The sequence below is a fragment of the Trematomus bernacchii genome, unplaced genomic scaffold (genome assembly GCF_902827165.1).
Source record: "Trematomus bernacchii unplaced genomic scaffold, fTreBer1.1, whole genome shotgun sequence".
Taxonomy (NCBI): domain Eukaryota; kingdom Metazoa; phylum Chordata; class Actinopteri; order Perciformes; family Nototheniidae; genus Trematomus; species Trematomus bernacchii.
The window spans coordinates 3,811,427-3,824,675 of NW_022987851.1; the positions used below are offsets into that span (position 1 = coordinate 3,811,427).

At 38.9% G+C, this 13,249-nt stretch overlaps 1 pseudogene; it reads right to left on the reverse strand.

Moving 5' to 3' along the window:
- Nucleotides 1-14: 14 nt before the first annotated feature.
- LOC117469045 lies at nt 15-12,842 on the reverse strand (annotated as a pseudogene).
- Between the last annotated feature and the right edge of the window lie 407 nt (nt 12,843-13,249).

Genomic DNA, 13,249 nt, shown 5'->3' on the forward strand with positions numbered 1-13,249 from the left:
GCCTACCTACAATGAAAAGCTAACCAACCTCTGTTACTTTATTAGGTTAAATGGTAGCAATTAAATTATTGTCCCCAGTAAGGTTTTATGAAACGTACAAAAATACAAAGCAAAGAGCTGAACTATGAAGTTGGTATCATCTGGTCTTAGTGATATTGATTAGATCAAAACAAGTCAAAGCATGGATACAATGAGACATTAACATGAGTGCATTTGATGCAGAGAAGCACGGTACTGCAGAGGTTAAAAAAAGTGACATGAGTAGCTGGTCATGTTTTGGAGCTTACTGTACTGGAGGTTAATGAACAATCATAATGTTTGTGGAGGAAGGCATTCTACAAGGGCTTTGTTTGACTGATGACTTTCAATGACATTCTTTACATTTCAATGTTGTAAAAAGCTTTGACGATAATATTCAAAGATTTCATTATGCAAAGATGCTGGATTGGAATACCAATGACCATATTCAATTGTTTTCATGCACTCTCGATCACAAATAAAGTATCTCAAAGCATTTCAAGTACTCTTTTGGCCCATACGCGGTTGTCTTCAAATACCCCGGGGCATCAGGGTTCTCACTGGGGGTCTGTGCTGGATGATCCCACAATGCCGTGCTGTCGTAGGAGGTTCCTCAGGATCTGATTCTTGGATTTCCAGTCCTCCACCTAAGCAACAGCAACAAAGATAGTTAAGAAGTTAGTAATACTGCCTCATCAGCTGACTCTTGACCTTCTTTCATGCAACAACTGTGACTAACTCAAGTCATGTTGAAGTCTGGACAAAGGAGCATTAAGTGTTTCATTAGAATGTAGGTATCCACTACATGCTTTAGAAGTCATATTCTGGCTTTAAGTAGACAAATCCTGATTATAAGTTAAACCAATCACCAGTGCCACATTTGCATCTAAAATACGACGCAAACACACTTATTAACCAATTTTGTCAAGACATATGTCAAGTATGTATTGTAGTACTTGTAATATGTTGAAAATATATTATTCTATTCCCTTAAAAAAAGATTCTGATCAATAACTACAAGATGTAACAGATGGCTAGATGTTTTTTTTAACCTGCAAGCCATTGTATCAACTCTTAAACTAGACTGTTCTACACAACCAACAGCAGGGTTTACTCATCATCGATTATGCAACTGTTTTGATCGTTTTTTAATCGTGCAAGTACATTTTCAAGCTATTGGAAACATTTGATTTGAATTGATTGCTGGGCATTTAGCATTTGTTTCCTGCCTAAATTTCTACTTTTAGATATAGCGTTTTCCCCATTTCTGTTATTATGTATTTCAACCAGATGAAAATACATAATAACAGCATTATGGATCACATTATAACATTTAGTAAGCATGTAATCCTAGTACAGTGGTTTTGCTTTAGACTTTGGAGGTTGGAAAAAACTTGTTTTCTCACAAGACCTGGGTCATAACAAATTTCACACAACAGCTTAAGGAGAAATGAGTCCTACATTGACACAGATGCCCCTTTCACACCGGCGCTTTTCCAGCTCCTGCTCGGAGCTGGAGCTGGAAAAGCGCCGGTTTTTTCCTGTTCACACCGCAGCGGCGGCGCATCATAGCTCCAGAATGCGGTTCACTTCCAGCTCCAAAAAATTGTCGGTCCAGAGGCAAGAGCTTCGGAGCTATGACGCGGCGTCGCTTACGTCTCTTACGTCTCTTACGTCGAGGCGTGCAGGAAACCTTACTTTGACCATCCGTTCGCTGTTATTGATCATTGTGGAGATACATGGGCTGTACAGGTTGTCATGTCCGACTATCACAAGTAGAATCATAATGAAAAATACGCCGGTAAAATGTGCCTGTAGAAAACGGCTTAGCAAGTAGTCAGTTTAGCTTCGGTTGCTATGCTAACATCACCCATGTTCTACCAGAGAAACTTTCATAACAGCGTTGTGATGCCAAACAGCGTCAATTCAGACTGACACACATTCACTTAAGGGGAACTGGGGATATGTATCAGCTGCTTGTGTGACAGTCAGACAGTGAATACTTTAGAGCCGTGTGAGCTAACCCGGAGCTAACGGGAGAATAAACTCCCGTGGAAGTGCAGCCAGCACTGCAGCGGTCGGTAAATGCCGCTGAAACACATTAATAAACAATGAACCACGGCACTCTGGAGAAAAGTATAAGGTTGGAGAAGTCGTTATTTAATTTGATCTGGCTTCGTATGATTAAAAGCAACACGATCATCGACCCGACGCAGTCCCCGGCCCGTTGTTGTTGTGGGAGAAAATCAGCGACGTAAACTGTGACGTCATGACGCAGCAGCGGCAGCTCTGGGCAGTGTGAACAGAGCGGGAGCTGAAAAGGGAAACCGGAGCTGAACCAGAAAAGCTCTCGCTAGGAGCTAGAAAGGGAAAAGCGCTGGTGTGAAAGCCGCAAGAGTGCCTAACTGTGCTTGTGGGTGGTTGCTAAACCAAACATTCCCTTTTCAGTTGTCAGTGTACACATGTTCAATTTATGAGTAGAACACATAAATCAGCAGGCGGATTTGTCTGTAAGTTATGTTCAATTTAAGACTTTTTTAGAGTAGCTATAAACCTGGAAATATGTCAGCATTTCACCACTTCCGGTTCCCTTGTCTCAAAGTCATCCATTTTTTGAACATGTTGTTGGTTAGATGCCCGAAATAGAGTCAGTGGTTGACAAACTGGAGAGATTTGCCTGTTTTGATCTACGACGTAAAATACATCAGTAAATACCCCAATCGTGAATGTCTGAAGCTTCTATGTGTCATTAACACTAGAACCGCCAGAGGTCGCTGTATACCTAAAACCGCCAAATTTACCCGCTATTGATTTTCAAGGTACAATGTTCTTTTATTTATCATGTAGAACAGTGAGTTTTGATCGCACAGGGATGAAACTTATACCAATAGAATCTGTGGACTCTCAGCTTTTCATATGATATAGTTTGTATATCGCTAACAGTGCTGATTTAAACGCTTGGTGTTAGACTTGTGTTTTTGTTTAGGTACAAATCTCTCTATCTCTCTCTATCTATAACTATCTATCTGTCTATCTGTCTATCTCTCTATCTCTATCTCTCTATCTATCTATCTCTCTCTCAATCTATCTCTCTATCTATAAGGAACCGTAGTAGACAAAAGGCGTTGCTATAGCAACACGTCATGTTTACGCTGCATTTTCTATGAGGTAAATATTACTCGCAGGCGGATATAGGTATAAATGGCAATTTTTTTGGCCATTATTTAAATCTGACTTCATATTGACAATGTTTAACAACAGAGGGTGCTACATAACACAATTTCAGGAAAAGTCACGGACTGGGAGACATTAATATTTTATTGAAAAAAAAGTTACATACAATCAAAAAAACAGCTGCGGGTAAAATTGACCCGTTGGCGGTTCTAGTGTTAAAACAGCGGCTGCAAACAAGTGACTAAATGAGAATACTAAATGTCACCACAACGAACATTAGCCACCTTTAGCTTAGCAGTCGTGATGCACAGCCATGCAACTGTGATGTAGTTTACATTTACGCCTCAAGAAGGTGGTGTTAATATGTGGAGAATCTAATGCTTAATAAAATGTGTTATAAGAGTACGTTTGCCACAGATCTCATTCTTTGCAATATTCCTAATCCAATGGAAGAATCTCATTCAGTGTTTCCCCTATATACAAATAGTGGCGGCGCAGCGCCGCTGCTAAAATATGCGCGCCGCTGCTAGGGGGCACCAGCCAGGTACCCAAAAAAAATATATATATATATTTTTTTTTTACTTTTTTTTTTTTTAAATAAAATAATAAGTGGCGACCCTTTTTCATTTTTGATTGTTTCTTATGTGGATTTGTAGTATTTGTGTTACTGTATGTTCAATAAAGGTGTATTTTTGCTAAATCTTGAGACATTGCCACTGTATGAACTAGGCAGGGCACATTTTTGGCATAGGGCGCCAGATCTGGGGGGCGCTGTGCTGGTAGCTCTGGGAGGGGAAACATTTTTTTTGACCGTTGGCGCTCATCCTAATTTTCGGCCTTGATGTAACAACATTCATAATTAAGTAAATTTCACCCCGGTTACACTTTTCATTTGCCTGTACGATGGGCGCTGTAAGTGATGAAAGTGGGGGATGTTGGCTTATCAGGCGCCCGCAGCTCACAGCCAAAGTGCGAGCGTGGGAGCGAGCGAGGGAGAGAGAGAGGAGTAATTTTAGTCTAAGTCATCTCAGTGGGTCTCAAACGTTTTGACCACAAATTATGTAAACACATATTTCCAAGGCACTCCTTTATAATTATTAGGATAAATAAAAACAGGTTTGAAATCATTCCAATGTATACTATAGGACAGTAAACCAAAATATCGTTTAAAGTTGGAGAGATACAAAAATATGCATAAATAAATAAATGTTAACTGGGTAAATAAGATATGAATGAACCACAAAAATAAAATAAGTTACATTTATTTGTTATTGGCTATGGTAGGTTATTGGTTATGTTCACATACTTATTTGATTATTAAAATGTAAACTTGTTTTAGAGTTGTACCCCCTAGATCAGGTCTCTAGTAATTGTGTGCTCAAAGTGCACCAGATTGAAGCATTTTACTTTAAAATGTTCAAAAATAAATAAATTAAATGAAAAAAAATTCATACAATACTGAATACATTTGAAGCCATTTTGACGTATATTACCTATGTCAATAAGTTTCTGTTTTTGTAGTGTATTTGTCTTTTGTAGAGATTTTTCATTTATTCTTTATATATAAAATCTCGCCGAGGGCAGCAAATTGGCTAGAACCGGCCCTGGTATTAGGCCTCAAGAGCCTTTCTTGTGCTGGCAGACACATAGAAACAAATTGGCGGGGCGCACTTCGCACGTGCACACACTAAAGAATTCCACGCGCTCCGCGCTCACATTATGCTGGGCCCACGTGCCTTAGCACCGCTGCTATGACTCCATCCTAGGGGAAACACTGTCATTCCTTTTAATCCAGGAGCCCTTGCCATGCTAACGTCATCACTGAACCACCACCAATATTTGAGAAATCACTATATTGTTTCCATGGCTGTCCACTTTACTGACAAAAAGTAACTAGACTTGACAGCTGTCTAAAAACACGTGCAGTGGTACCTCCTGTCTGAGTAGCTGGTTGTCCATCCTGAGGCGGTCCAGGGTGCTGATATCCTCCCCCAGCTTCAGGTTACTCTGTCGGAGCTCCTTGATGTAATCACAGGCTTTGGACAAGATTCCTCCTTTACTCTGAAACAAAACACAAGAGAATTTAGGAATTATAGAAATTGCCAGCTCTTTCTTTCCCAATCCTTTTAGTGTAACAAATGTTGTGCTTCTGGAAATAAAAACAAGAGCTCACCTGTCCTGTCTTGGTGTAGTCAATGTTACAGTCTGGGATGGCCTTTGACAGCTGCACTATCCAGTTGTTAATCTTGTCCTGCGCCGGCGCTCAACTGTTTGAACAACATTACAAATTTAATTTATAATCCATACCTGATCAGATATTAAATTGATACACTGGACATGAGCACTGACCTTCGTTGTGCTGAGCTCGCCGCTTATCATCTCTGGAACCCCGGGGAGCTTCTTGCTTTCTAAAAAAAAAAGATGAAAGCAAAGATTTTGCTAGATATAAGATACACTTTATGATTCCCAAACTGGGAAAACATTTTTTATAGAAGATGTTCTACGATTGACTGTGTATTGAAGAACCAGTGCTGTATTTCTGTTAAAGGAGGATGTAATTACGCTATGTATGGCTGAGTGCGCGGTGCGAGCGTCCTTTGATTGGAACCCGTCAGAACTTCCTGGGGTGACATCATCACGTAAAGCTGCCCTGAAAAACAAAAGCTTACTGTCAGCTACAGATAAAACGTTAAGCATCTTAGAATAATCATCTTAAAGTAAAGGCCTTTAATTATGGTAATACAAATAAAGACTTCTTCAAAACTACTTAAAATGCCTTTTTGATTAATGATTTTAAAAGTTGCATTTCATTCATTTATTATTAATATTATAATGTCTTTATTAAACAGGGACCATGCATAAAAATACATTCATCTAAAAAAGAGAAGAGATGCCATACAGTATTTAGGAGGTACACACATACCAACGAACAAACACTCTTAAAAATGTGACGTGTGTTGTACTTGGAACAACAAAGAAGATCCAAAGTTAAGATTTTCTTTACTTTCTCTAAGAAAAAGGATGGAAAAAGGCTTCAGGCCATCCACAGAGAGGACGATAAACAATGATACCCAGTCAGCCAATGGGTGTATGTCACACAGGTTTATTATGATGCTAATGAGGTTAATGCCAATCGTCAAAGTCAACAGCTGTAACGTTAAAAGTAAAAAATATAGGATGGTGAATTTAAATATTATACACTGACAAACCGAAGGGAAATCCCTGTTTGAGTGTCAAAGGACATCGATCCCCTATTGATTTTAATTTCATTTTTTACACAGTTCAATACTCAATTACGATTGGGCAATTTGGATAATCCAGAGGCTCTCGCAGGCCGCTCCTAAGGAGAGCGGCCTGCGAGAGCTCTGGAGATGAGCGGTAAAATGTGCAGCGAGGCGGTCATTAATGAAAAGAACAACGACATGGTGATCTTGACTCACCCTGTTGGTGTTCTTTTTCATTAATGACGCTGCACATTATGCCTTACATATCAACGCCGATCATCGATCTCGAACGACATTATGTAATTGTTTCCCTGACTGACCATCATAACTGGGCTCCATGTAGATACAATTATTTTTTGATGTGATAAGCAAAAACTCAGATTCTGTATTTACTGGCAGTCATATGAAAGCATGTTTTCGCCCAAAATGGGGGCGGGGCCATGACAGAGGACAAGCACCCGGATTGGTTGCTCTCATTTATAGTCTCTATCACATTAACATCTATACAGATAAAGTACAGATCTATCAAATATGCATACCCGCACATTTATCATTACAACCTGATAATATATCATATTTAAGTAGTTATTATAGGAAAATAGCATTATATAGTTTTTCCAACAAGAAAGCAGCCTTAGCTGCATAAACACACACACACAGCAGTGCTTACCTGTGGGTGTGGTCTGACCCAGCAGAGTGTCGGAGGCCTGCACTGTGGTTACCATGGTTCCCGTGGTGGCGTCTGCGATGGTGGCAGGGTAGTATGTGTACTGCGTCTCCGAGCTGCCGTCTCCCTCCAGTCCCTCGGCTGGGAGAACACAGCCTGACACCAAACACACACTCACATCAGCACTCCTCACAGGTACACAGTAAATGAGAGAGTTTATCCAAACACTGCATGTCTTAGCTCGAAGAATACATTTTCCAGAGGCATACATTTTTTATATTATATGAATGAGAATTTAACTGGGAGAATGTGATTCTTGAATGTGATGGCCAGTGCCGACAATATTATCGTTTATCGCAATATTTCCGGGAAAATGTATCGTCCAGCAAAATTAATTATCGTGACAGGCCTAGTGATGGGGTGCAATCTGCTACAGAGAGGAAGATCTATCACTCTGTTTGAGTTGCGAGAACTACAAAACTCTGTCTACAGCGGTGTGGAAGAGTGGGGACTCTTTCCTTACTAAGAATCTTTGTAGGAAGCACTTTAACCCTGCTTATATGTAAAGTACATAGATTTTTTACAGTTTATGACCATTGTTTATGATGAATGACAATGGCTCCTTTAATACATGTACATCTTCACTTCCTTGTTTAAATACAGCTTTTTATAAACATTTTACCAAGAATGTGCATTTATTTTTTCATATTTGTATTAACGTGTGGTTGCCTGTTTTTTAATATGTAAGTTCACCGGTGCATGACGGATGACATATTTCTGATTCTGAACCAGACAAGTTTCATTAAGGCCTGTCTTCATGTTACATCTATTTCGCTAACCTCTGTCTAAACTATGCTTGATTTTTGTTTCAAATTAATAGTTTTTTGCCTTTATAGACACTTATTCTCGGTTGGTCAGTGTGGTTCTCACCTGTGTGACAGCCTGAGTGGATGCTGGGAAACCAGTGACCAGGCTGACGGCTGCAGCTCCGTCTGTTTGACCCTCCAACTGGCCATCGGACACCTGGATCACTCTGTAAGTCACCTGGGACACAACATGTCACACTGAGTGATCAATACTTCATTATCACTGAGGAGACCAACACACAACTGTCGGGCATACGGGGTTTGTGCAGCATTTTCTTTACTAAAATAAAGTACTTTTAAGGAACCTAAACTAAAAATGTCCAGACTCTCAAAGCCTTTATCATTAAGATTAATACATCTTCCTGTAGTGTGTAACATAGGTTTGCATGTAAATGGTCTGCAAAGGCTAAAATCCCTGTGTTCCCTCTAGAGCAGGGATGAGCAACTTTGATGGTGGTGGGGGCCACATAATGTATGTACTGGCCACCAGGGGGCCGCAGATTCACTTGGAACACACACACACACAAATTCCATGTGTTGTATGTAATTATTAACAAATATACTAAGTCTGACATCTTCATTGACATTTTTCCAATCTTTCAGGGAACATCCTCTAATATGCTCACTAAACAAATGTCAGTTCACAGAAATGTTATTTAATGTTTACAAGTGGCATGTTTGTATTGAACAGGTTATTTAACAGTGGAATAAAACTATTTTAAACTATTGGAAAGCACGGAAAATGTGTGTGCATTGAGATTAACCATTAAGATGACATAAACATGAAGTCATGAACACTAACCCAGACATTAGTTGTCTAACTTGAACCTAAGACACTTGTAGCCTGTCTCTGCTGACGCACAAGAGGAGTGTCAACACAGACACCTGTCAACCCGCACTCTGCTGTTCCTCAGCGCCGCTCCCCCTCCCTCCGCTAAAATTATGAATGAAAAGCGTATAGTAATCATAGATAACACGGCAGGGTCCGTGACAGTTTGTTTTCATCTGATTTCAAATAAACAAAGTATTGGCTTTCAGAATATTAAACTTGTTTCGCCAAATTCAGATGATAAATACAACTTTGAAGCTTGTAAAGGCATAATTACACGCAGTAACTTAACGTCACAGCAGGCATAACAACAGCCAGTGTTTCTTGTGAGTGTTTCCCCGGGAAACAAACACAATACACACAACGCGTCACAGATTATTTTGCGGTATTTGAAATCATGTACGCAGCTCGCGACGTAACTAGGAGTCTAGTGGACGGTATCAGTACTACAAGTAAAAATATATATATATATTTTTTTTTATTAATTACGTTGTTTATAAATTCATCTGAGGGCTGCAAAAAGAGGAGGTGGGGCCGCCATTTGCCCATCCCTGCTCTAGAGGGAGTTTCTCTCCCACACACACACTAAAAAGACAAAAATAAAGACCTTCATGAAATGAGTACAATATGTCCACCTTAACCCCTAAGGGGAATTGCAATTACCTAGTGTCACTATGAATGCAATGGAAAACAACAAAGTTATAACTATGAATGCAGTTGAGAAAAAGTTTAAATATTTTCTTTATACGCACAACAATCAATGTATCTTGGCAGTTTTTCATACCCACTTTGATTGTATGTTATCATCATTATTTAATGCTGAGCTAGCTCATTTCATCATGAATAATTGTGTCGCCAAAACGCCAGATTATTTAAAAAATCAAGCATTTATCCAACATTATGCTCAAAATTAAGCTTACAGCTAACCTTAATAACATAACTGTTCAAAGTAGGGCTGTGTGATTATGGCAAAAATCATAATCACGATTATTTGGGTCAATAATTGATATCACGATTATTAAATACGATTATTCATTGACTTTGAAAAAATCCATTTATTGAACTTTAAAACAAATACAAATAATAATTTGAAGAGTATCTTTTTAACTGTTGATTACCCTGAACGTATAATTCAACTGAAAAACCAATACAAAAATAAATAAAATAAATGATACATTTAAATAAATAATATCAAAATAATAAATACCAATAAACAAGATCAACAAATATTTTGGAGCGCACTTCCCCAAGCTACTAAACATATATAAATATGATAAATACAAATAAATGAGACCAAAATTAATTAGATCAAATATGTTGCAGTGCACTGTCACAACCTACTGTAGCAAAGCAAAATAATTTTTTTTTTTCGATTATGTTGTTTTCGTAATTGTGGCAGGCCAAAATCGTAATTGCGATTAAAATACGATTAATTGCACAGCCCTAGTTCAAAGTCAAGCTCTGTCCAACACTTTGTAAGAATTCTGAGCATACAGATAGAGAGATTGAATATACCTTCTACTTTTAGGTCTCCATTAAGTGAAGTGGGTCATGAGTGCTGAGACCAGGGGGTATTGCAAACTGGCACGATTATCAAGAAAGGTGGAGTCACAGACAAGATTTGCACTTCAAATGAGTTGCATGTATCAGGGTAATACTGTGTTCTGAGAACCTGACAACAAGGACAGTCTGAAGGGGGGGATTTGGCAAATCAAAGCAGCTGCTTTTGGCCTTAACTTATTTGGGGGTTTTTTAGGGGGCGGGTTGGCTACAGTCGTCAGTCATGTGACCCCCCAAGGTCTTTCTTTCTTCTGTGAAGAAGCTGTTGGTTCAGGAGAGGATGTCTACAACTTGATGTCTTTCTCCACAAATATAGATTTGTAATGCCACTTCACTCCAGTGTGCTTTGACTTTGTCTTCTGTTCTGTATCTGCATAATAATCCTAAAGTACATTTTTTACTTTGATGTCTCTTTCTGATTTTTTGTCTGTGTGTTTTCCCCTGAAGACTTAATTGAAACTCTTTCCTACCTGTCCGCCTGCTCCTTCTGTCTTGAAGAGATATTTGATGGGTTGGTCGGTGAAGGTGGCGGCAGACTGAATGGTGGCAATAGCTGCCGGGTCCTCTGCTGTGGCTACGGACCCTGAAGGAGCAAAAAGTCACGGAAAATGTTAGTAAACTTTGAAAAAATCTTACAGAAATAACAGCTTTATTGTGCTATGGGTATACATGTAATTCCACAACCGTGTGCCATCTTAAAGGTACAGTTGAAAGGTAAGGATATATAGTAGGCACACACAGCATGTTTTCATGGTTAAAATGCACTCATATGGTGGTTTTATTAAAGGGTTTCATCCTCAAACCATATCAAATAATAATTGTTTTTAACTTAAAAAAGGTTGTGTCGGAAACCAGGTTGTTTAACTTGTGTATAATAAACCATACACAGAGCATAGCAAATAATTGTAATGATACACAATATATAAATGTAAATATTTTTGGACATACTGTAAAGATAGATTTAATAGGCAATGATGTGTTTTTATCAGTGGTGTAAAGTAAATAAGTAGATTTACCCAAGTAGTGCGCTTAAGTAACATTTGAGGGACTTGGACTTTATTTGAGTATTTAAATGTTTTGCTACTTTGCACTTCTACCACACTAAAAATCAGAGGTACATTGTGTACGTTTACTCCACTACATTTAATTAATACCTTTAGTTAGTTTGCAGATTTGGATTAATGATTAGAAATATAATCAACATTTAAATAAGGCGTTAGTTACACATGGAGTGAATTCACAAGCTACCCTGAGGTATACAAAGTCATTAAAACTAACTGCACCTTTACCAGCTTTGATAACACTTTAATGATCAATCATTATAATCAAAACATATAATATATATTATTCTGGAATGGGCCAATCTGCATGATGAGTACTTCTACTTTTGGTACTTTAAGTACATTTTGATGCCATTACTTTTGTACTTTTATTTAAGTAACATTTTGAATGCAGGACTTTTACTTGTAACAGAGTATTCCTACACTCTGGTGCTTTTACTTTTACTCAAGTACAAGATCTGAGTACTTCTTCCACCTCTGGTTTTTACCTTCCTCGTTGACGGTTACACCCCCATCTGGTTCAGGGCTTTTCTGTTGGCTGCACAAATGGAAATACAAGAGAGGTGTCATGTTATTGTTAACGAATTCACTACTAGTTAGAGGATGTGTAGTCATGTCTATCAATGTATTGCTGTTGTTATACGTTGACAATAGCGCATGTTACGGTCCCGCTCACCTCTTCATTGCTGCCGACAGTCTTGGACGACGAGACCGCCTTCACTCGCGCCCACAGCCAGACTGTGAAACAAGTTCATAAGTTAGACAATGGAAATAATGAAACCTAGATAAAAACTATACAATACTGACTACTCATATGTCTCTTAACGACATGCCCCCAAAGCTTAAACCTGGAACGGTGTTTTGAATAAGGTTTTGGTAGCTAGCTTTGAGGCTGTGCGAGCTGAGCTGAAGTTACCGTGGATGGTACCGGAAGCTAGCCGTCGTCGCCTTCAAAATTAAAGCATAAAATGATGCGGGCCAAACAAAAAATACTGTGTGCGGTGAAAAACGGTTTTATGAAACCACGTTTTTATTTACTTGCCAGATTGCTTACACGAGTTGTGTATTTTCGGTTGTGTGCTATTTCACTCAGATAGCTAACCATTAGTATTTGAACAAGTATTTTGCTTCGGGGCTTCGCACCGGAAATCATGCTTTCTTGTAGCTAGCTTGACAGGGATTCTACATTTCTGCTACATTACCACTCGGCCCCAGCGGTTTTACAGATGTTTAACAAAGCACTTTCCATTCCTCTAACCTTGTTCGGGCAGTGACTGCAACAGCATACACAGACAATCTAAAACGAGTTTGAGGGGCTATAATATACATACACTGCTAAATTATGTAGAATATATTCCATTCTGAACAAAGATCTACTTACGCCGCAGTGGTCCCTCCCCCGATATTTGTCAACAGACCAGCGTCGATGACAGCGTTACGCATGCGCGATAAGGAAGACATTTGCCTGATTCCAGATCAGTTCATAAGTATTGAATATTCATTTTAATAAACAAGGAAATACAAATATCTGACGCACGGGCTGTTGTTGATACTGCCACATTCACGGGGGAGGAGGTGCGTTCAGGAGCAGGTGGGAATCTGAAACACTCGGTATCAACCCATCATTGCACAGTTCTGTTAGTTAAAACTTATCGTTTAAAGAGAAATCTTGAATCCATGATTATTAAAGATATTACACAGTTCAATGTATACATTTATCGTATACAATGTTTTAAATAGTTCTGTTGATACATGAGAAATCGGAAAACCAAAATATTGCGAGATTAACGCTGCACAAATGAAGGCAGACCACAGCCGATAGGGACCAGTGTTGAGGCGAGTGCCAGCCG